Below are 22,819 nucleotides of genomic sequence, written 5' to 3'. Positions count from 1 at the left end.
AAAGGTCTATGCACCTTGCTGGCAATAAACAGTCCCCACCTGTTGATCATTGAGTCTGGCCTATTCCTTTTCTGTTTTCCTCCATTTTCTTAACAGTGAGAATGCTGAAACAGGTATGTGGGTTCAGGAGACAATCATTCCCAGGTTGCCAATGGATGTTCATGGCTACTTCTAGATTTTAGGTCTGATCCTACTCTATTCTTACTTTGAGGTTACCTGAGATATCCTTAAAACAAATTCCCCTCATTAGTATCTAAGACAACTTAATCACTGTTATTTCAATTCTTACAGGGTCTGAGAATGAGTCCATCAAAGCGGGCTTAGAGATTAAAGAAGTTTGTTAGGTGTTACAGAAGTTGTCCTGCCAGGGACACAGTGTAGACTTGGGAGCTAACACTATGACCCTAAACATGAACACAGCCTAGGCTAATGAAGGCAAAAAACACAAGCAGGTACAAGCTGCAAAGTTCTATTAGTATGATAACATCAACTTTTTTTTCCAAACAAGGGACTTTTACAATGGCAATTTCCTGTTATTTCATTCCTCAGTTTCAAGCAAGAGATTATTGCATTCCTCAGTTCCCCATAAGAGGTTAATATTCTGACTCAGTGTCCTTGCTTGGTCTTGGGGTCTTTAATCCTAAGAGATCCTTACATTCCCCTTTCTTTTTGTAACTGAGTCAAATTCTTGACTCTTTTTCCTGACTCAGGAGGCTGTACTGGGCCTGAAGGGCCATCAGCTTGACAGTCCCAATTATTTTTTCTATAAGTGATATCAAAGACTTAACCACACAGGAACCAGTAATAACAAGTAGAAGAAATAGTATAATTGCTGGTGGCTAGGGATACTAGCCACCAGGCCAAAAGGCTTTGAACCCATACTAGATCTAGTTTAGCAGATGGATGCTGGTGGAGTCCTTCACACAGTTTACCTACAACCTTTATGTTTTCTTCTCCAGCCGTGATTCATTTACACAGTATCAGCACTCTTCCCTTAGAAAAACATAGGTTCCCTCTTTGGAAGCTGTGAGAAGGTCTAGTGCCGTATGATTCTGCAAGGCCACCCCCGCTAGAGAGTTCAGTTGTCTTTGTATGCATGCCAGAGACACTGAAGAGGCATGAGTATCCTCATCTACCCTCTCCTCAAATTCTTGAGCAAGTTTTAAACTATGTCTTACAGCACCTCCAGCAAAAGCTGCTCCTCCAACAGAGGTAACCAGACTCATCCCTAACATTATAGGAATAAAATCTGTCCTCTTGGTTAAGAGGTGGCATAACAATCTCTGAAAATTTTCACTTTTGGTATAAAGATTTAATTGGGGAACTGCTGTTATCAAAATCCAAGAGGCCAAGGTTGGATTAATGTATGACCATAGGCTTCCATTGCACCAGAACATAGTAGGAGAAGGGGTGTGACATCAAGATACCTGAAGCAGTTTGTCATATTCCACAAGTTGAGTTGGTTGGTAAAATTAAATTGCTACAATCAGGGACATTACAATAGCAGAAGTAAGAAAACTGTCCCCTTGTCTCTGATTTTAAACTGCCAGTGGTAGTTAACATCATTTAGAGCACAGAATCATAAATGAAAAATTATGATGAGATGAGTCTTAGCTTGAGAGGCTTTTCAGGGTCCATCCATTTGTCTCTTCTGGTAGCAGGGCCACCTTAAGTGGTGAAGCGTGGATCCAGGACCAGATCCCATTCACCTTGACAGTGGTTGGAGCTGTTAGGATAGCAGTATAAGGTCCTTTCCACTGAGGATAGTTAGTTTTTTTTATGTCATATGACCTACACAGTGTCTCATGATCAGTAATTAGGGCCAACTACAGGGGCTGCCTGCAGGAGTGCCTGAAATTGGGAATGGAGTTCCTGTTGAACAGTCTGCAGTGCCTGTAAAGACTGGAGCAGTCATCTATGTCAACATTGCAGTTTTTAAGCGAGGATACAAGAAGGATGGTCTGCCAAACATCATTTCACAGGGCATAAACCCTTTGGAATAGACAATGCAATGGGAGCGCAAAAGGGCAAAGGGAAGGAGTCATTCAGTCATGGTAAATTTAAGAGAATCCCCTCTCACAACGAGTCTACCTGGCTGCTCTAATTAGCTAAACCAGCATCTAGATTGAAGTGGGCATATCCTTCCTCCCTACCATACAGATAAACATAAAGAATAGTTCCACATCAATTCACCCATCCTGACTCTATGTATATGAAAGCTAGTTTAATTTCATACCAACTTACTCATAAGCTTCATTTTTAAGACATACTCCTACCATTTGTTACATACTTAAACTTTCTGGGGTTTGTCTTCCTCCCCTTTTCACTGTGACAAACATTTTAAGACAATCCTTATTTTTATATATATATTTTTTTTTAATCCAGATGAGATTTTTTTTTCAATTCCTTTCTAAGGCTTTCTTTACTACACTCTTTCTTTCCCTGAGTTTCTTTGTGGCTTTTGGGCCCATTTTGCTTCTTTGGCTTGAGGAACCAGGTTATCAGAACTGCCTCAAGGCATCCCTTGGGTGGAGAATTTTGTTAAATTTTTAATTCTAATAGCAGGGGTGAGTTTCATTCCTCCTACTACCTCCATTGATAAAGATCTCTCCTTTATAGCTATTGTTGGAAGCGGCCTTTTACCACACCCAAACCAAGCAAGGATTTGATTGTAGAGTGGATTTCTAGTTTCCTAATCCTTGAAGTGCCTGAGGCAAGCCAGTGATATCATCCTTGCCCTCAATATCTACTGTGGGAATAGAGAGAGTTACTGGATATCACTGAAATAATATACCACAGACTCAGTTTCAGCAGATCCAAAGCAGCTTTCCACTGGGAAGCAGTCAGAGGTGATGGAGTCAGGCAGGAGTCCAGTCCACTGTCACTATGGTCAACATGGTCAGGATGACAACATAGATTTCCTTCCAGATGACTATAAGGCCGTCCTTGAACTTTATCCAGAAGGGAGGGTAGAAGCAGCAGCAGGGTCCCACACTGACTCAAAAGGGTTATCACACATTTTTCTGGGCTGCAAATTTCTACTAAGACTGGTTAAGGATATGTGGCATAGGCTTGATAGGCGGGTGTCCAGCTGGTTTTTAAGGCAACATTTGAGGCAGTGGCCCAGGACAATTGACCAGGGTGACAACTTTTATTAACTAGATAGTTCTTTTAATAAGGCTTGTAACCATTTCCAAAATGTGCAGTCTCCACACTTACACACTGTTAGAACTATGTCCCATGCCTCTTCCTTTTCAGGTAAGGAAAAAATGATTTCTGACCCCTTTTTGTGGCCATCAGTACTTTAATACAAGAACACATACACAAAGACATTAGAGAGGGATATGATACAATTCAAATAACATCTGGAGCTTGAAAATATTGTGCAAATGTGAATGTCTTAGAATCAGTAAATGAGAGTGGTTATATAAGATGTTAATAGTATGTTCATAATAAAAAAGCAGTGAAGAAGTATGTGGGAACTCTCACTACTCTTTGCAACTCTTCTTTGAGTTTAAAATAATTTCAAAACAAGAAGGCTTTCAAGACAAGATATGGCTTAAGTATATCCATCCCATATTTTTTGGTTTTGTTTTTGAGAAAAGTGTTAAATCTTTAAAGAGGAAGCATTCACCCAAAGGGAGACAAAACATTCAAATCCAACTTTGACTCCCTAACCTGTGGCATATATCTCTGAATTTTTTATTTCCCTATAACTTCTCAAAGTACAAGATAGTTCTCAATTTGACACTTCGAGATTTGACTCATGGAGGTCGTTGGCACCAAAGGTGAGCAAGTAAGAAGCAACATTAGCCAGGCACCAGTGGTTCACACCTGTAAACCTAGCTACTGAGGAGGCTGATCTGAGGATCACGATTCAAAACCAACATGGGCAGGAAACTCCCTGCAATTCTTTTTTATTTTGGCGTGGGGGTCGGGTGGTGGGGCCTGAACTCTGGGCCTGGGTGCTGTCCCTCAGCTCTTCAGCTCAAGGCTAGCACTCTACCACTTGAGCCACAGCGCCACTTCTGGCTTTTTTTTTTCTGCTTATGTGGTGCTGAAGAATCGAACACAGGGCCTCAAGCATGCAAGGAGAGCTCTCTACCACTGAGCCACCTTCCCAGCCCTCCCTGTGATTCTTATCTCCAAATAATCACCAGAAAACCAAATAGAGTTCTCAACCTCAGCTGAAGAGCACAAGGACAACGCCCAATCCCAAAGTTCAAGCCCTACTACCACCAAAAAAAAAAAAAAAAGAGAAACAACATTAAAGCTGTTTGTTTTTTGGGCTTTGTGTATAAGCTACACATCCCTCAATTGTGAAATCATACAGTTTGGCTTTCCTTACCATGCCTTTTTCTCATAATATTCTGCATAATCTCCACTTATTTATGATGCATTAGGCTTTGCAGCAATAAATAAGCCCCATGATGAAAGTACCTCATTCTGTTCACAGCTTTGTACCCAGTATTCAGGACAACACTTGATATTCACTGAAAAGAAAAGAGACCATTATAATAAGAGATAATGCCTCGATAAAAGACATAAGGTCTGGGGATATCAACTTCCCACCCCCGCCTCTACCTCGAGAGCCCTCAAACAAGCCCAGATGAGCTGGTTTCTAAGATGATGTCCAGGTCCAATAGGCACTTTGGGCAGGTGACGTCTCTCCTGGGGACAGAGCAGCCAAAGCTTTTGCAAAACTATTGCTGGAAACTTATTTTGGAACTCTTGTGACAAAAGAACACTGAGAATTGCTTTGATGTGCTGATGTTTTCATCAGTTTCTTGGTACTTCAAAGACAAAATAGTCGAGAAGCCAGCAGCAACAGCTAGCTCTGCTCAAAGCTTCAGGGTAATCCGTTTGTATGACTCTTCTAGCTCCACTAGGATTAAGGTGCACTCCCATCCATAGATGGTGAATTTGCCAACACAATGCTACAAATGACCAGACTTCATTTCTTTAGACAGCCTAAGTAGTTTGTGTGTAAGTAATAGGTAGCTACCTCTTGCTGTCCCCTCCAATGTCCCTGGGAACATCAGCTTTTGATGTTACATTGGCAATATAGGAATTGTATACATGACCAAGGGTGGAGCCACAAAGAGGCACTCCAGCCCAGGAATGCTAGCTAGTAAATGGAGAGGCCTCATGGACGGAAGACCATATTCCAAGCAATTTCCAATCTATGACTCTTTCTCTAAGCTCTTTTGGGAGGTCTTCTTTTTCACTGTTGTCTTTTTCATTCATTCCATATTAGCTGCAGCTCTGAGTGCAGAGTCAAAATCCTGGCAGATGGGATTGGGCAGAAACCTGAGTTACTGCCCAAAGAGGTATTATGTCTCATTCTCCCTGGAGACAGAATGCATCTTCCAAGAAAGCTTGCTCAGCCTTTTGGAGAGGAGCACACATGAGCTGAATCCTGACAACAGGAGGAAGAAAACTTCAGAGGAGGTTTCAGGAGCCAGGGGGCAGAAAAGTCTTTTTTGTTTGTTTGTTTTATTATTAGTAAGTTTTATTGTGAAAACATTGTACAGAGGGGTTACAATTACATGAACAAGGTAATGAGTACATTTCTTATTAAGCATTGTTGCCTCCTTTTTTTCCCCTTACCATCCCTACCAGCCCAACACCCTCCCCCCCCCCCCCCCCGCTGAAAAGTCTTTACATTACAAGGGACAGTCACTTCCATAGGAAGTGTCTAAAGACTAGAAGTACCCTGTGGACAGTGTCAGCTGGCAAAGGCAGACTCAACCATCAGTTGATTTCATTCAGGCATAACATCCCAGTACTTGTAATATTCAGTTGTTGAAACTCAGGGGTTTGAGGACAACACAGGACTTACATCCAAGTTCACTGTAGAAAAAGCAACTGAAATGTGCTCTTTCCTAAGGTTGTAAACAAGTAGCCTTATTCAAACACCAAACAATAAAACCAGATTACATTATGTGTTTTCATGCGTATTTGTGTACATGCACAAGAGACCTGGGCCTGTACATGGTCCCTGAACTTTATTACTTAATGCTAGCGTGTTCTGTCACTTGAACCACAGCTCAACTTCTAGTAGTTAAGTGAAGGTAAGGTTCTCGTGGGCTTCACTCTTACTAAGCTGACTTTGACCCACAATCCTCAGATCTCAGACTCCTGAGTTGCTAGGAATACAGGCTTGAGCTATTGGAATCCAGGGGTTCTTTAAATGCCAGGAATGGGATGGATAGATGACTAGTTCCAAGGTAATGATGAGATTATGCATGTCTGGGTAGAAGGTGAGAAAAGGGAGAAAGGATATAAAAAGATTGGAGCTAGAACATGGCAGGGAGATGCCTCATGTGGTGAAGGCTTCGGTAGGGTCTAGTGGGATGAAATCACAGGCTTTGAGACTGTCAGTTTTGGCTGCCTCCATCTTGAAACCATGGACAGAATGGGTAAGCTTTCTATGGCTAGAAGCCCTTTGGGTGATGACACAAACCATAGGAGGTGTATGAAGATAAGAAGTCACCCAGGGGTGGCTCACATTTGTAATCCTAGCTACTTGGAAGGATGAGATCTGAGGATTGTGTTTCAAAGCCACCCTGGGCAGGAAAGTCTATAGCCTCTTATATTTAATTAACCAGCAAAAAATTGGAAGCAGAAGTGTGGCTAAAATGGGAGGCTGACAACCTTGAACAAAAACAGCTAAGGAAGAGCATGAGGCTTTCTGTTCAAACTCCAGTACTGGCACACAAAATAGAGCATAGATAGACAGACAGACAGACAGAAAGATAGATAGATAGATAGATAGATAGATAGATAGATAGATAGATAGATAGATAGATAGATAGATAGATAGATAGATAGATAGATAGATAGATAGATAGATAGATAGATAGATAGATAGATAGGTAGGTAGATAGACAGACAGACAGACAGACAGATAGATAGATAGATAGATAGATAGATAGATAGATAGATAGATAGATAGATAGATAGATAGATAGATAGATAGATAGATAGATAGATAGATAGATAGATAGATAGATAGATAGATAGATAGATAGATAGATAGATAGATAGATAGATAGATAGATAGATAGATAGATAGATAATGGACTAATGGACTAATGGACTTCAGGTACTGTAAGGAATACCCTATCTCAAGTTGGGAGACATGGACTGGAGATTGGGGTGGTCAGTCTTCAGTGTGCAACCATAAAGCTTCCCTATCTGATAGAAACCTGGTGGGAAGAAAAAGCCATGCCAGTGTGTCAGGGTGATGTCAGGGCCAGCTCTAAAGCAAGAAGGCTATCAGAATCTGTGTTCTGCCTATGAAGAAGAGAACTCATTGCTCTAGAAAGTGAGGGAATTGATACCTAAATTACCCATCTTGAATAGAAATGGAAGTGGAGTTCTTTTTACGATAACTTAATATTATGTCTAAGAGCTATTTCTGTACATACTACCTCCTAAATAAAAGCAGGTTTATTGACAAAAATACCAGGTATGTATGATTATACATTTCAATAAAACAATTGTAGTACTTAATACTTTAGGGAATATACTACAGTATTTGTTCTGAAAATGTTTATTCCCTATTTTTACCTGATACATAATGTACTATGTGCTACCACATGTTGTTCAGATACATGTATAACATGGCATATTTTTTAAATCAGAGTAATTCTAGTGTGAGTTAGTGCAAAGTAGTCAATCAGAACATGTGGTCTATAGAACTGGCAGATGGCATGATCAGCTGCTAAACCAAAGCTAGCTGACATGGATATGGGCGAAGAGGGCTACAGAAGAATAAAGAGTATGCTCAAAATGTTGAGTACATAAGGATGGGGCAATAAATCTTTGAAGTCATAACATTACAAGAAACAGAAAGGATAGCCACCAATCGGAAAGCCATCTTCAAGGTCTACAATTCTCCCTATTTAACCCAAGACCAATCTCTGTAATGAGGAAGATGGCCAAGATGGCTGACCTGGGCCGAATTGCCCTTTTCTCTGTGGTGTGTCTATAATATGTGCTCTTTGTTATTTTTCTCTTCTACTAAACCCTTCGATCATCTTTACATATGTTTTCTTCTTACCTGAATTCTCCTTATGCTGGATGCAAGGACCCAGGTTGGATAGCTGCCTTATAATTTGTGGTAACATGTAATGGATTCGATTAAGTATGTTTTATTCTGATTTAGGCTCAATGAATGGACACAATTCTATCTGTCTGTCTGATCTGTTCAAATACATCATTTATAGTGAACACAATAAAAATTCTGTCTTCAAGCCTTAAATATTTGTCATTACCTATCTGTCACCCTTGTATGTGAAGGTACACCTGAACCTCTTCTTCCTAAGTGTACTTTATACAAACATTTGGGACTACATAATTTCTTGAGCATGGTCTGGTTAGATGAAGACAGCTATTTGTGTTTAGACAGTATCTCAATATGTTGCTTAGGTGAGCCCTGAACTAGAGTTCAAGTGAGCTTCTGGCTTTAGGTTCCAGAATAGCTAGAACTATAGACATATGAGACAAGCAGAGATGGTCAGAAAAGATGATGCTAGGCGAAATGAACCCCAAGATAACTCTATTATTTTTAACACTTTGCTTTTGTTTTGCTTCCTGTGTCAAGAATACCTTTTCCTTTCAATAGGCATGTAGTATTTTAAGAATTGCTTTCCAGTTAGTTGAATACATGCAGTAATAATTTTATCACCTAGGTTATTTTTCCAGACCTTGCCTAGGACGGACATATGGTGCTGAGGCATGCTTGCCCAGAATATCTTCCTCTCTCTGTGACTTATTTTGAGGAATATTCAGATGTATTTAGCTGGGTCAAAGATGAGGCATATTTCATTACTTAATGTACTTTGTCAAGCTGTCCACAAAACATTTAATTAATTTGCTCTCCCAACAATAGATTCTAATTTCTTGCTTTCTCTGCAAATCTCACAGTATTTAAAAAAAGAAAAAAGAAAAAATTTCTGCCAGGTGCTGGTGGCCCACGACTGTAATACTTGTTACTCAGGAGGCTGAAATCTGAGAATTGTGGTTCAAATCCAGCCCTGGCAGGAAAGTCTGTGAGACTCTTATCTCCAATTAACCACCAGAAAACTGGAAGTGGAAATTTGGCTCAATGTGGTAGGGCTCTAGTCTTGAGCAAAAAAGCCCAGGGACAGTGCCTGGACCCTAAGTTCAAACTCTATGATCAACAAAAACAACAATTCTAATAGACACAGAGAACTCTTCTGATATTTGCTAAAAGCATATTTCTTTGTCCCCTTGCTTATATGTTATACCTCAGAAAGTAAGACAACTGAGAATTAAGGAATTTAAAATTAAAAGAGAACTCCACCTCCTAGGATTTCTATCTTGCCCCATTAGCAACACTGCTCCACCAGAGCCTTGCGTTACAAGAGAGATAGTATATACAAAGAAACTTGCATGAAATAAGGAAGTCAGAAGGAGGCTGTCCTCTGCTGCCCTACCAGCACCCCAGGCATTGATTCCTGGTAAGCAGAGACACATCAGTGTGGAAGATAGTTGACTTCGAGTATTTTATTCTCTAGATAGAACTGGAGTATAGGGAAGTGGGCACTGAGCATGGAGCTAGTTAGCTGGCAGGCAGGAAAAGAGAATTTTCTTATTTCAAGGTCAGAAAAGACAAATGAAGTGTAGGTTCACAGCTGGAGTCATAGATCCAAGTGCCAGCATTGCTGCTTACCAAGGAACTCAGGCTCATATCCCTGAGCCTCAGTTTATTTAAAGAGTGTTGAGTACAGTGTACTGTATCATCCTTGGCATTTGGGTGAATTGTAAAGGGAAACATGCAGGTAGGCAGAATTCAGGAGGCACATCAACTCAGTGAATGATTTTATTTCACAAATCAAGTGAGGCTTAAATTGAGGGCTTCCACATGTGTGCACCTCCTCTTCTAAGATCCCTAACAAGGGGCTAGGACAACTCTGTGTCTCTGTGGCCCTTTCGATCCCCTATGTTTTTCCTTTCAGTGTCTTTTCCAAGACAAGCTCTAGTGCATTAAGCAGCCTTTAATGTAGGCAAAAGAAACACTGAGAGCTATTCCCAATGCTTAGACAAGAATCTCCCACTGGCATTACTGATGATCTTGTCTAATGTAAAATCTCACCTATCCCCTAGGGTCATTAAGGCCAGCGATGGACACAGCTAAGTCCATCACTTTGTTGCCTGTATTTTCCATGCCACATATTAGTGAGATACCCCTTCTATTGTTCAGCTATCTTGGGGAGGGCAGAGATAGCTATGCCAGCAACAAAGAAAGGTACTTTCTGCTTTATTAAGCTGGCACAGGGAGGAGCTTCTCTGTGGAACAAGTGGCCAAGGATGCTGCTTGCTTCTATGGCAACCCAACATGCAGCCAGCATTCAGGGTTAGCTCTGTCCACCACATTTAACAGAACTGAAAAACGTGGCAGAATTTCTGTTATTTCTGAAAGACCAGGTTACACTTTAATCACTGGTTGTAATAGCTAATCTGAGAGGGTGATCTATCCCACTGCCCAGGGGCCTTGAAAAATTAGCTCAACTTCAAGGGTTACCCACAATGATTTCCATGGTGTCAAGTGAGTACAACATCAGCAGAGTGGGAAACAAATAAAAATAGATGCATTTGGGGCTATTCCAGTTTCCCATCCAGGAAACACGAATTCAAACAATCTTGAAAATACATTCTTAAAATATGGCTGCAGAATTTTAGCTCAAAAACACGAAGGAGAGATGGGAATTCCATTGCTTATTTGTCAGGACTTTTGATTGGGGCTGGCAAAAGGTGAACTGTTTTGTAAGACGTTGGTTGGGGTGAAGCCCCTGTCTCTGAGCAGGTTAGGAGAATGGCTTTACAGCCCAGAAGGATAGCAGAGGTTGGCAAAAATTTTTTCAGGGGACTGTAGTAAGGGCAGGGCTGGTCTACATCCCAGTTCAGCTGCAAATATGTCTGAAATCTGACCTGCTGCTTCCATTTTTAGTGTCTCAAAGCAATGCTTGACATTCTTCCTCGATAAATTGCCAATTTCTTCTGAAGCTCTCATATTCATTCTAATTGCCTATTATTCCCACCATAATATAAATAAGATAAATAAGCCATGTTTGCTGCAATTGCAATTTGTTGAAATTCTTATCTCTTTCTAAAAATTCCTGTATAGTTTTGATGGCTAAATGGTTATCTAGAAATATCTGCACAGTATCAACTTTGATAATTCAGGATTTTTTCTCTTCCTTTTCACTTTTGTTTCCCCTGAAGATTGAATCAAAGCCTGTGCATGCTACGTAGGTGCTATAGTATTTGAGTTATGTCCACAACCCCTTTTGTTTATACTTGGGGGAGCATGTGTCTATTGGCCATTCTTCTTTCCTATTCAGAGAATTTTTCCTTTACGTCTTTAGCCCACTTATTTATTGGGGAGTTGTTTCTTTGAAGATTTGTTGTTGGGGGATTTAATTTATTGAGTTCCAGGTATATTTCAGATATAAGACCCTTGTCTGTTGTAAGGATAGTGAAGATCTTCTCCCAATCCGTGGGCTTTCTATTAATCTTGCGAACTATGTCCTTTGCCATACAGAAGCTATGCACTTTCATGCAATCCTATTTGTCCAACTTTTCTTTGATTTCTTGTGTTTCTGGGTATCTATTAAGAAAATTTTGGCCTGTGCCAAGCAGACCTACGGTTTCTCCTACTCCATCCTGTAAAGTTTTCAGAGTGTCTGCTTTGACTCTGAGATATTTGATCCATTTGGAGTTGATTCTGGTGCAGGGAGATAGATAACAATCTAGCTTAATTTTCTACAACTAGTTAACCATTTTTGCCAGCACCATTTACTGAAGAGGCTGTCTTTCTTTCATTCTATTTTTTTTTTAGCTCCCTTATCAAAGATTAGATGGCTATAGGTCTGTAGGTTCATTTCTGGGTTTTCAATTCTATTCCATTGGTCCTGAGGTCTGTTCTTGTGCCAATACCAAGCTGTTTTGATTACTATGGCTTTATAGTAGAGTTTGAAATTTGGTATTGATATTCCTCCAGCAGTGTTCTTTCTGTTAAGGATCGTTTTTGCTATTCTGGGTCTTTTATTGTTCCATATGAATTTTTAGATTGCCTCTTCTATTTCCTTGAAGAATGAGGTTGGAATGTTGATAGATATCGCATTGAATTTGTAGATAGCCTTGGGAAGTATTGCCATTTTGACGATGTTGATCTTTCCAATCCAGGAGCATGGGAGTTTTTTGTCACTTTCTAAGTTCTGTTTCGATTTCCATTTTCAGGTTTTTAAAGTTTTCATCATAGAGGTCCTTCACTTGTTTGGTTAAGTTAATTCCTAGTTATTTTATTTTTTGTAGGGCTATTCTGAATGGAGTTGTTTTCCTGATTTTAGCCACACTTTTCCCCTTGTTGGCATATAGAAAAGCCATTGATATTGGGAGATTAATTTTATACCTTGCTACTTTGCCAAAGTTTTTAATCACCATGAGTAATTTGGGAGCAGAGTCCATGGAATTCTTAAAATACAAGATCACCTCATCTTCAAAGAGGGAGAGTTTTACTTCATTTTCCCTATTTGGATCCACTTTATGTTTGGGTCTTGTCTTATTGCTGTAACTAAGCATTCTAATACTAGATTGAAGAGTAGAGGAGAGAGTGAGCATCCTTGTTTCTTTCCTGAGTTTAGAGTAAATGGCTTTAGTTTTTCACAATTGAGTATAATACTGGCTGTAGGTTTGTCTTATACAGCCTTTATTGTATTGAGGAATGTTCCATGGATTCCTAATTTTTCCAGAACCTTCAAAAGGGGTGGTGGATCTTGTCAAATGTTTTTCTGCATCTATTGAGATAATCATGTGGTTCTTGTCCTTACCCTTGTTGATGTGATGAATTATGTTTATTGATTTGCGTATATTGAACCAGCACTGCATCCCTGAAATGAATCCTGTTTGATTGTGCTGTATGATGTTTTTGGATGAATTGTTGAAGCTGATTTGCCAAAATTTTGTTGAGAAGTTTGGCATCAGTGTTCATCAAAGATATGGGTCTATAGTTCTTTCTTTGATGAGTCCCTGCCTGGATTTGGGAAGATGGTTATTATAGCTTCATAGAATGAATTCGGTAGTGAACTTTCTCTTTAATTTCATTGAAGTGTTGAATGAGTACTCGTGTGATTTCTGCTTTGAAGGCCTTGTAGAATTCCGCTGTAAAACAGCAGAAAGGAGGTCTCTGATTGCTATTACTATTTCAATTCTTGATATGGGCCTGTTAAGATGGTTTAACTCATCTTGGTTTAGTCTCTGCATATCGATATTTGCTAGGAAAAGGTCCATTTTTGGCAAGTTCTCAAACTTATAAGCATAAAGTTTTGAGAAATATTCCCTTATAATATTCTGAATCTTGGTCGTTTCGGTGGTGATGTTACCATTCTCATCTCTGAGTTTATTTATTTAGGTGTGTTCTCTTCTTTTTCTGATAAGATTTGCTAAGGGTCTCTCAATTTTGTTAAGTTTTTCAAAGAACCAACTCTTTGTTTTGTTGATTATTTCTATGATTTTTTGGATTCTAATTCATTTATTTCTGATTTAACTTTCTTTATTTCTTTCCATCTACTGGATTGGGTTTATCTTGCTGCTCTTTTTCAAGGAAGCTCAGCTGTCTCATTAAATTGTTGGTTTCAGCTCTCTCCAATTTGTTGATGTAGGAACTCAGATCTATAAACTTGCCTCTGAGTACTGTCTTTGCTGTGTCCCAGAGAAGCTGGTAGTTTGTGTGCTCATTTTTTTTGAATATCATGAACAATTGAATTTTGTTTCTAATCTCTTCCATGACCCACTGGTGGTTCAACAGTGTGTTGTTCAGCCTCCATATGTTACAGGACTTTCTTCGGTGGCTTTTGGTGTTGAGTTCTAATTTTATTCCCTTGTGGTCTCAGAGAATGCAAGGTATAACTTCAATGTTTCTGAATTTGGACAAATTTGCTTTGTGACCTAAAATGTGGTCTATTTTGGAAAATGTTCCATGTGCTGCTGAGAAAAACATGTATTCTGATGCTGCTAGGTGAAATATTCAGTAGATGTCTGTTAAATCTAGTTGATCTATGCAGCTGTTTAGGTCTGCGGTTTCTATGTTGAGTTTTTGCTGAGTTGATCTATCTAGTGGCGATAGTGGTGTGTTAAAGTCCCCAACAATTAATGTTTTTAGATCTATATGAGATTTGAGAGAAAGGAGTGTTTCTCGGATAAATTTGGGTGTTCCGTTGTTTGGCGAATAACTATTTACAATTTTACTATCCTCCTGAAGGAGAGATCCCTTCATTAGTATGTAGCGACCTTCTTTATCTCTTCTAACTAATTTTAATTTGAAGTCTATTTTATCTGATATTAGTATTGCTACTCCTGCCTGTTTATGGGGACCGTTGCTTTGTAGATTTTGTTCCAGCCTTTCAAAGTCAAAATGTGTTTGTTTTTATGGTCCTTGCCCAATTTCTATACAAGACTGCCCAACATCTTGCTACCTTCTTATCATCTCCACTGGGTGAGAAGCACATGTGAAGGCTGCTCTGATCTAATTCACTTAGTAAAGAAAGGCATATGCAACGTGAGTAATTTTCTACATTCTGGAGTTGGAAAGCTAAGGTATAAATGATTCTTGATTTCTAGATCCGTTCCTGTTGGTGAGAAGACAAACATACTCATGAAATATTTTATTTATTATTAGTATGATCAATGAATTAATTCAGATCAGGCCTGAAGAAGCACCAAGCTCTTCTCCATAGCTGGTACAGGACTGACGCTGGATGTGATGGAAAAAGATGGGGTCAGCTGAAACAAAGAGGCTACCCCTCTTGATCTTTGTCACTGTGTAGTCGGTATGTCTGAAAGAAGACCCCTCTCTCTGCCAGGTGATTGTGACTCATGCTTATAATCCACGTTATTCATGAGGCAAACATCTGAGGAATGAGGTTCAAAGCCAGCCTGTGTAGGGAAGTTCATGAGGCTCATCACTAATTAGGAGCCCAAATATCTGGAAGTGAAACTGTTGCCTAAGGTCTGCTCTTGACTAAAAATCAAACAAACAAGAAAAAATAAACAAACAGAAAAACTGACTGAGCCAGTCCCTGAGATCAAGCCCAAGACCAGCACAAAAGATGGAGGGGGAAGAGAAGCCCTCTCCCATACTGGAATCCCCACTCTGCACCCCCATAGAGAGTTCTCAGAGGGCTGGAGCTGACTCCTCTAGCTAAGTGTCAAAGAGCAGAAATGGAGAAAATGAGCATTTCTGGTGAAAGGAGCACTGGTGCAACAGCAAGCTGGGGCAAAAGGAAAAGGCTTCAGCCTGGCCTTTCCAATTGCACAGCAGTTATCCCAAGCCTTTTTATGTCTGAGGCCTCTGGACATATCCAAGGCAGAATATCTCTATTTTAGATTATAAAAAATACTGTGCTACTTCATTAGCTGAAACCTTTAAAATGGAGATATTTGATAACTATTTTCCTATACACAAAGATGAAATCTACTGCTCATTTAAAAACAAATCCAAGGAAAGAAATATAAGTGCAATGGGAAAGTGCGTGCCTTACATGCATGATGTCCTGGTTTCCATCTAAAGCATTGGAGAAAAAAATGAGAAAACATGGAAAAACCGCCCAGAGTTATCAGAGCATAAAAAGAGCATGTCTGTGCAATGGAGGCAAAGTCTCTCTCCCATAGAAGTTCTCTTTTACTTTGGCCTTGAGCAGTCCTGTGTGCAGGCTCCTTGACATCATATCATGGCCCATCGCCCCTGGAACAATGAACACTGTGATGAGGTGACTATACCCCAGAGGTAGGTACCAAAATTATAACTTACTCAGAAGGACTAAAGAATGCATAAAGATCTTGGGTTGGCTTTGTGGAGCTTCTGACTAGGCCTGGGGAGTGATATGACCTGCAGACTGTCCAATGGTCTTGAGAGACATATAGTTCATTCCTAAAGACACCTCATTAATACCTACATAACCCACACCAACTAGTGCCTTCCCTCCCATGGGCCTTTCCTGTCTAGCAAGGGTTCTGATGGTCTTTTCCTTCAATAAAGTTATGCTGTCTTACCTCTTCCTTTTTGTCTGTAGACTCTTTCCTCAAACAAAGGAGACAAAGGACCTGATCCAGGTGTTACATTTTATTTTTCTTGTCAGTCGAAAGGCTTGAACTCAGGACCTAGACACTGTCCCTCAAGGCTAGTGCTTTTGCACTTTGAGCCACAGGACCACTTCTGGTTTTCTGGTGGTTAATTGGAGATAAGTCTCAAACTTTTCTGCCTAGGCTGGATTGAAACTCTGAAGTTCAGACCTCAGCGTCCTAAATAGCTAGGATTACAGGTGTGTGAGCCACCAGTGCTGGACAAATGGTTGTGTGTGTGTGTGTGTGTGTGTGTGTGTGTGTGTGTGTGTGTGTGTGTGTGTGTGTGTGTGTGTGTGTGTGTGTGTGTGTGTGTTGGTCGTAAGGCTTAAATTAATGCATAAACATTGATTTGGATTTTTTTTTTGCTGAAGATTAGTGCTCTACCACTTCAGTCATAGTTCTACTTCGGGATTTTTGGTGGTTAATTAGGGATAAGAATCTCACTGAATTTTCTTGCCTGGACTGGCCTTGAACTTAGATCCTCAGATCTTAGTCTGCTGAGTATCAAGAAATACCAGCTAGAGCCACCATCACTACAGCTGAATATTCTATTTTATTCCATTCTCTGCTAACTCATGATAAAGAGGCTCTCTCCTAAATTCCCATAGATTTTAGAGTGCTGTGTGGAATACCAGCTATACACAAGTAATGAAAGCTGAAAATCTCAATGGGAAAATGGTGCCCTTCTATGGATATTCTGCATCATTCACTATAGTACTGAGCAGTCCCATATGCAGACACTATACATCCCATCACCATGGCACTGAGCAGTCTTGTGAACAGAGCCATAGACATTGGATCAATATGGCCCTGAGCAGTCCTGTGTGTAGACCCCAAAGATATCAAATAACCATGACCTTGATAGTTAAGCATGTGACCCCTACATTAGGATAAAAACCCAACAGTGAAGACTTTCATAGGGGAGGCTGGACGTGAGGGAAGTGTTTATTAGAGGAAAGTGGCTGCTAAAAGATCTGAAGTGGGTGGGTGACATGATGGAGTAGGGTCTTGGAAAGCCTCTACTGAGAGGTATGTGGCCATGGTGTCTTCAAGGAGCAGATGTGTCAGTGTTAGGGAAGAAATGACTAAAAGAAGGATTCAGCTTGTTTCCCCTGTGGTCTATGGAATTCATTTGCTAGGAACAATCAGGATATAATCTGTGTATGAGAAACAAAGGTTTCACCTATCATCCACTCAATGCATGGAGATGAGACTCTGGTCCAGGGAAACCTTGTGCTGAGTGGCTGACATCACTAAGTCACACATCTGTGAGTACCCATCATGTTTGCAGACTCAACACCTAGGTATACCATGTATGATTGGAACAAACGCATTCCCGGTGTGTCCCTTGGGCACTGATGATACTCTAGCACAGGTTTGGTGGCAACACAAAAAGGGCTCAAGATAAAAGCATTCAGGATCCACCAGCTTTGGTGCCCAGGAAGCAGAAAAAAGTTCTGTTTTGAAGCAGGCCATCATGTTGATACTGAAAACCTAATAACTGAATCACATCTTTTGTCTCTATGATCTCAAAGAATGAGTTCATGGATGCAGAGGGAAGAATAAAACAGCAATGATTTATTGAAGAAGAGAATATCAAATGTCTTGCTAGACAGGAGGGGTCCTAAGGGAAGGTACTTACTGGGATGCTTTGTACAGGGTTTAATTGTCTGTAGGAGAGAGCTATATGACTCTCAAGGTCATAGGACAGTCTGTGGCCATATCCATCCCAGACCCAATCAGAGATGTCACACAGCTTGTATGAGATATCTGCATCCTTTAGCCCTTTTAATGGATGTCTGGTCCAGCAGACACCTGTGAGGCTCAATCAGGTCACTGTTCACATGGAAGTCTACTAGTGGCTCAATTGATAGAGCTTCTCTTCTAGCTTTGTGTTGTGTTGTGGTGCGTGCGTGTGTGTGTGTGTGTGTGTGTTTGTGTGTGTGTGTGTGTGCGTGTGTGTGGTTAATTGGAAATAAGAGTTCCAAGTACATTCCTTCCCTTCTGAGCCAACACTGAAGCATGATCCTCAGATCTCAGCCTCCTGATTAGCTAGGATTATAGATTTGATCCATAAACAAAGGGCTGAAAAAATAGTCTTTTAATAAGTTCATAAGTTCATTTAAAGAAGTATGAAAACAGCACCATTACTTAAAATTCAATCACCCCTCAGTATCCTCATGGAATGGGCTCGAGGACCCCCACCAATAACAACATCTTCACACACTCAAGTTCTTTATATAAAATAGTATTTGTATAGAACCTACAAATAATCTGCCACACACATTCAAGTGTCTCTACATGACATCATACTTAATAACAGGTACATGCTATGTAGCCAGTGGATTTACTATAGAGTACAGTACAAGTATATGAGAAGAAAATAGTGTATAATTATTTCCCTTGACAAGCCACATTTGGTGGAATCTACAGTGTTGGAATGTGCAGAGACAATAGCAGGTGAATTAAAGGTGAACCTGAAGATGAAAACTGGCAGGAATGGAGACGAGAAAAATGCGAGGAGGTGGAGAAAGAATGGGTTAAGGCCTGAGGCATTTGGAACTGGAGAAGAAGAGCCAGTGGCCCAATTAACAGTACTGGGGAAGGAAAAGGGATGAAGAGGAAGGATTAGTTCACATATATTTGTTCTTATCCTATCAAGATTTATTTAGCTTCCTTCAGAATTGAAGTTCTAAGAGAATTATCAGAATTCTCAAGTCCATTCATTACTAAGTCAGAAATGGATTTCATCTCACAACAAGATGGTAATCACAAAAATATTCAACATCTCCATGGAAGTTTTAAAGGGTAATATCAATCAATGACTTGAATTACCTTGGCAAGGAAGACACCTGTAAGGATTTATGGGTGAGTAACTTTAAAAAACTCCAACAATGACAACTGGCTCTTAACAGCCCAACACTCATCATGAAGCAATGAGCTTTTCCTTCAATGTTGTCTTTTCCATTTTTTTTTGTGAAGCAAGATTACCATATTGTTCCTCTGTAATTTGAGAGACAGTGTCAAGAAAGAGAATGCATAAGTTTGAATCACCTCTTGATGACAAGAAAGCTGAAGCAATTTGATTGTCTCATGACTGTCTCATTGGCCAAGGGGCAAAAAGGGTAGTCACAGTTGAGAGGCATTTTCCATCCACCTTCCAAATGCATTTCTACTTTCTTCTGCCTGTTCTGAATCCACATAAGCTAGCTTATATTGACTGCATCAGTAAAGACTGACTAGCCCTGGAGGATTGGCAGGGATGGGATGGTGTGCAAAAGGCGGAAGTGACCAGGAGGCCTGAAAAGAAGGGAGGGCTGAAGTGAGAGAACCACTGCTAATCTCCTCTTCAAAAAATCCCTCAATGGCTGAACCAATCTTTTCTGTTTCCATGTCTCAAATGCTGTAATTTCTGTAATGAATGCTGAGAGTCACTCAGAATCATAAGCTCTGCCCCTAAGTTTCTTGTCAATTATAGGCCTAAGTCAACTCTTGTCTCCACAGGCAAAAAATATGTTCCTCGGGCCATCATGGTGGACCTAGAGCCGGGAACCTTAGACTCAGTGAGATCAGGACCATTTGGCCAGAGCTTCAGGCCAGACAACTTCATATTTGGTATGTCATCATGGTCTATGGGTCCTAACATCCAGGCACTCCAGTGCTGGGCTGAGCCTTTATACACCTAGATATTGTCCTCACCTAACCCACCTATTCCAGTCCACTGGAGTCATGCCCCTGGCCACTCAGACAGCTCAGATCAGTGCAACTCTGCAAGCCCTCCATGACAAAGAAGCCTCTGAAGGGAAAGATCAGCAATCAGGGAAAGCCTCCAACAAGGTTTCAGCACTGCTGGTCATTTCAAAGGCCCGGCAATAACAGAGAACTACTTCAGGACACCAGAAATCAAAGCATAGCTATGTGTGAGCAAGGTGCAGACAAGTGCTTGCAGCTTAGCTTTCCTATGATCACAATGTGCTCCTGTCCCTCCTGTGAAACTAATTACATTTCCAGTATTGAGGCAGGCTCTGTTCTTCATTTCTACAAGTAGTTGATTTGGGTTAAAATGTATCTTCCTCCACATTGTCTTTATTTCTTTAGAACCTGGGTGATTTGTAGGGTCCCAGATACAATGAAAACATTTCCTTTATTTCACCAAAGTTATCTAAATTAAAAGCAAAGGTTGGCTCAGAAGAGTCCTATTGTCTTCACAATGCAAATGGCACAGTAAATATTCTTGGAGTGTGTGTCCCATCATGGCTTGTGTCTGATAGGCCAGAGCGGGGCAACCAATAACTGGACCAAGGGCTACTACACAGAGGAAGCTGAGCTGGTGGAGCCGGTACTGGATGTGGTGAGGCGGAAGTCAGAAAGGTGTGACTGTCTACAGGGTTTCTAGCTGGCCCACTCTTTGGGAGGTGGCACCGGGTCAAGCATGGGCACCCTGATTCTCAACAATATTCAACAGGGGTACCCAAACCACACCATGAACACCTTCAGTGTCATGCCCTCCCCAAAGGTGTCAAACACAGTGCTGGAACCCTACAACGCGATCTTCTCTGTCCACCAGCTGGTGGAAAATGCAGATAAAACTTTTTGTATCGACAACAAGGCCCTGTACAACATCTGCTTCTGTAACTTGAAGCTGCCCACGCCCAACTATGGCGACCTGAACCACTTGGTGTCAGGCACCAACAGCGGGGTTACCATCTGCCTGTGCTTCCCTGGCCAGCTGAATGCAGACCTGCACAAGCTGGCCTTGAATATGGTGCTCTTTCCCGCCTGCACTTCTTTATGCCTGGCTTTGTGCCCCTGGCCAGCCGTGCCAGTCAGCAGTACCATGCTCTCTCAGTGCGCGAGCTTCACCCAGCAGATATTTGACCCTAAGAACTTGATGGTCACCTGTGATCTCCGCCATGGCTGCTACCTGACAGCGGCTGCCATCTTCCAAGGCTGCATGTCCATGAAGAGGTGAATGAACAGATGCTCAACATGCAGAACAAGAACAGCAGCTACGTTGGAGACTGGATCCCCAACAATGTGAAGACGGCTGTGTGTGACATCCCCCCTTCCCTTCCCCCCCACCCCACCCCCACATAGACTCACGATGTCGGCCACCTTCATCTGCAACAACATAGCCATCTAGGATCCCTTCAAGTGCATCTCAGAGCAGTTCAGTGCCATGTTCCAGTGCAATGCATTCTTGCACTGGTACATAGGTGAGGGCATAGATGAGATGGAGTTCACTGAAGCTGAGAGCAATATCAATGACCTGGTGTCCAAGTACCAGCAGTGCCAAGATGACACTGCTGATGAACAGGGGGAATTTGAAGAAGACTTGGTGTAGGAACTAGTTTAAGACTTCCCATTGCTAGCAGTGCAACAGGAGTGTCAGAGCCTGCCTACTTCTCAAATTAATGGTGCTTTCCTGAGCTCCTGTTGTCCTGGAGTGGGATCCTTGCTGTGTATCATTATGCACAGCCTTTCCTGTCAGAAACTCACTGGTGGTGAATGTAAAAATACAGATTTCTTTTAAATATAATTGTATGAAAGCCTTATTTATATAAATAAAGAAGTATACATTTTATACTCTTAGCCCTTATTCTTCTTAAGAATCCCTTTTATTCTTTCAACGTATTTGAAATATAAAGGTGGCCAGCAGGATTTAATCTTAGCAATGTAGGACTGGTGCTCAAGAGGAGTTTCAAATTCATGGTATTCCCGCTATTTTGAAGAGGAGTATGGCAAATGCCAATATTTTTTATTTTCCCTGGCCCAGTTTTAAAGTTAGCAATCTCTCAATAGCATGCCAGTAGCAAAAATGCAGTTTGAAGAGAAAGAAAACTAAAACTAGATGTTACAATTTTCCTAGTACCAATTTGATGTTTGGAGTACTGACAGGATTGACATTCAAGGCTTGTCTGGGCACTGAGGTAGCAGGGCCTCTTCCTCCTTTATTCTGACACAGGACTGGCTATACCTGCCACCCATTACACATTCCTCTTTGGGAATGGAACCACAAAAGGCAGTTATGAATACTGGCCATTACAGATCTACTTCTCCTTCACAGAATGATAGGTTCTTGTCTCATGCCCCATCAGAGGGATTGCAGACACATTCTCCAGAAACTGTAGCAGGAACCCCGATCCCTGTGCTTACAGTTCAGTTTACAGTGAAGCAGAACTCACAGGATGAGTGCAAGATCTTGGTTGCCAGGGTAGTTTCTCAAGGCATCTGGCAACATTAAGGACAGAAGTGAGTCTAGCTCTTTGAGGGAGTGAAAAGCTGACCAGCCCCATAGTGTATCAAGAACTGCTTGATTCCTTCCAAGTGAAGGAGAGAAGGGGAGACATGGCCCAATGACCCATTCTCATACTCACTTTTCCAGCATTCAAAGCTATCTGAGGCCCAGGGGGAGTTGTAAGGACAAAAGGGATGCATGGAGCTAGCCTGTTGGGTATGGTTACTTTACATGAGTAAGATGGAAATCTCAATTGCTTAGAACCTACAATGGCCAGGAAGAGGTCGAACACTTCTGTTTTCACAGGAGGCCACATCAGTCAAGGGTTCTTTTTGCCAGAATCTTTCACTCTTCTTGCAGTGAGGCTTCAGGTAGGTTGTCTGTGCCAGGCATTCCTCCATGGCCACCAATAACCTGTAAGCCCCT

General features: G+C 41.1%; 1 pseudogene; it reads left to right on the top strand.

Annotated features, from left to right (window-relative positions):
- Positions 1-15,761: 15,761 nt before the first annotated feature.
- On the top strand, positions 15,762-21,499 carry LOC138825640 (tubulin beta-2 chain-like; annotated as a pseudogene).
- The last annotated feature ends 1,320 nt before the right edge of the window (positions 21,500-22,819 follow it).

The sequence above is a fragment of the Dipodomys merriami genome, unplaced genomic scaffold, assembly GCF_024711535.1.
Source record: "Dipodomys merriami isolate MVZ:Mamm:240054 unplaced genomic scaffold, mDipMer1.0.p SCAF_139, whole genome shotgun sequence".
Taxonomy (NCBI): domain Eukaryota; kingdom Metazoa; phylum Chordata; class Mammalia; order Rodentia; family Heteromyidae; genus Dipodomys; species Dipodomys merriami.
Note: the sequence above shows the minus strand (reverse complement) of the source record. Positions and strands in the feature narration are given on the sequence as shown.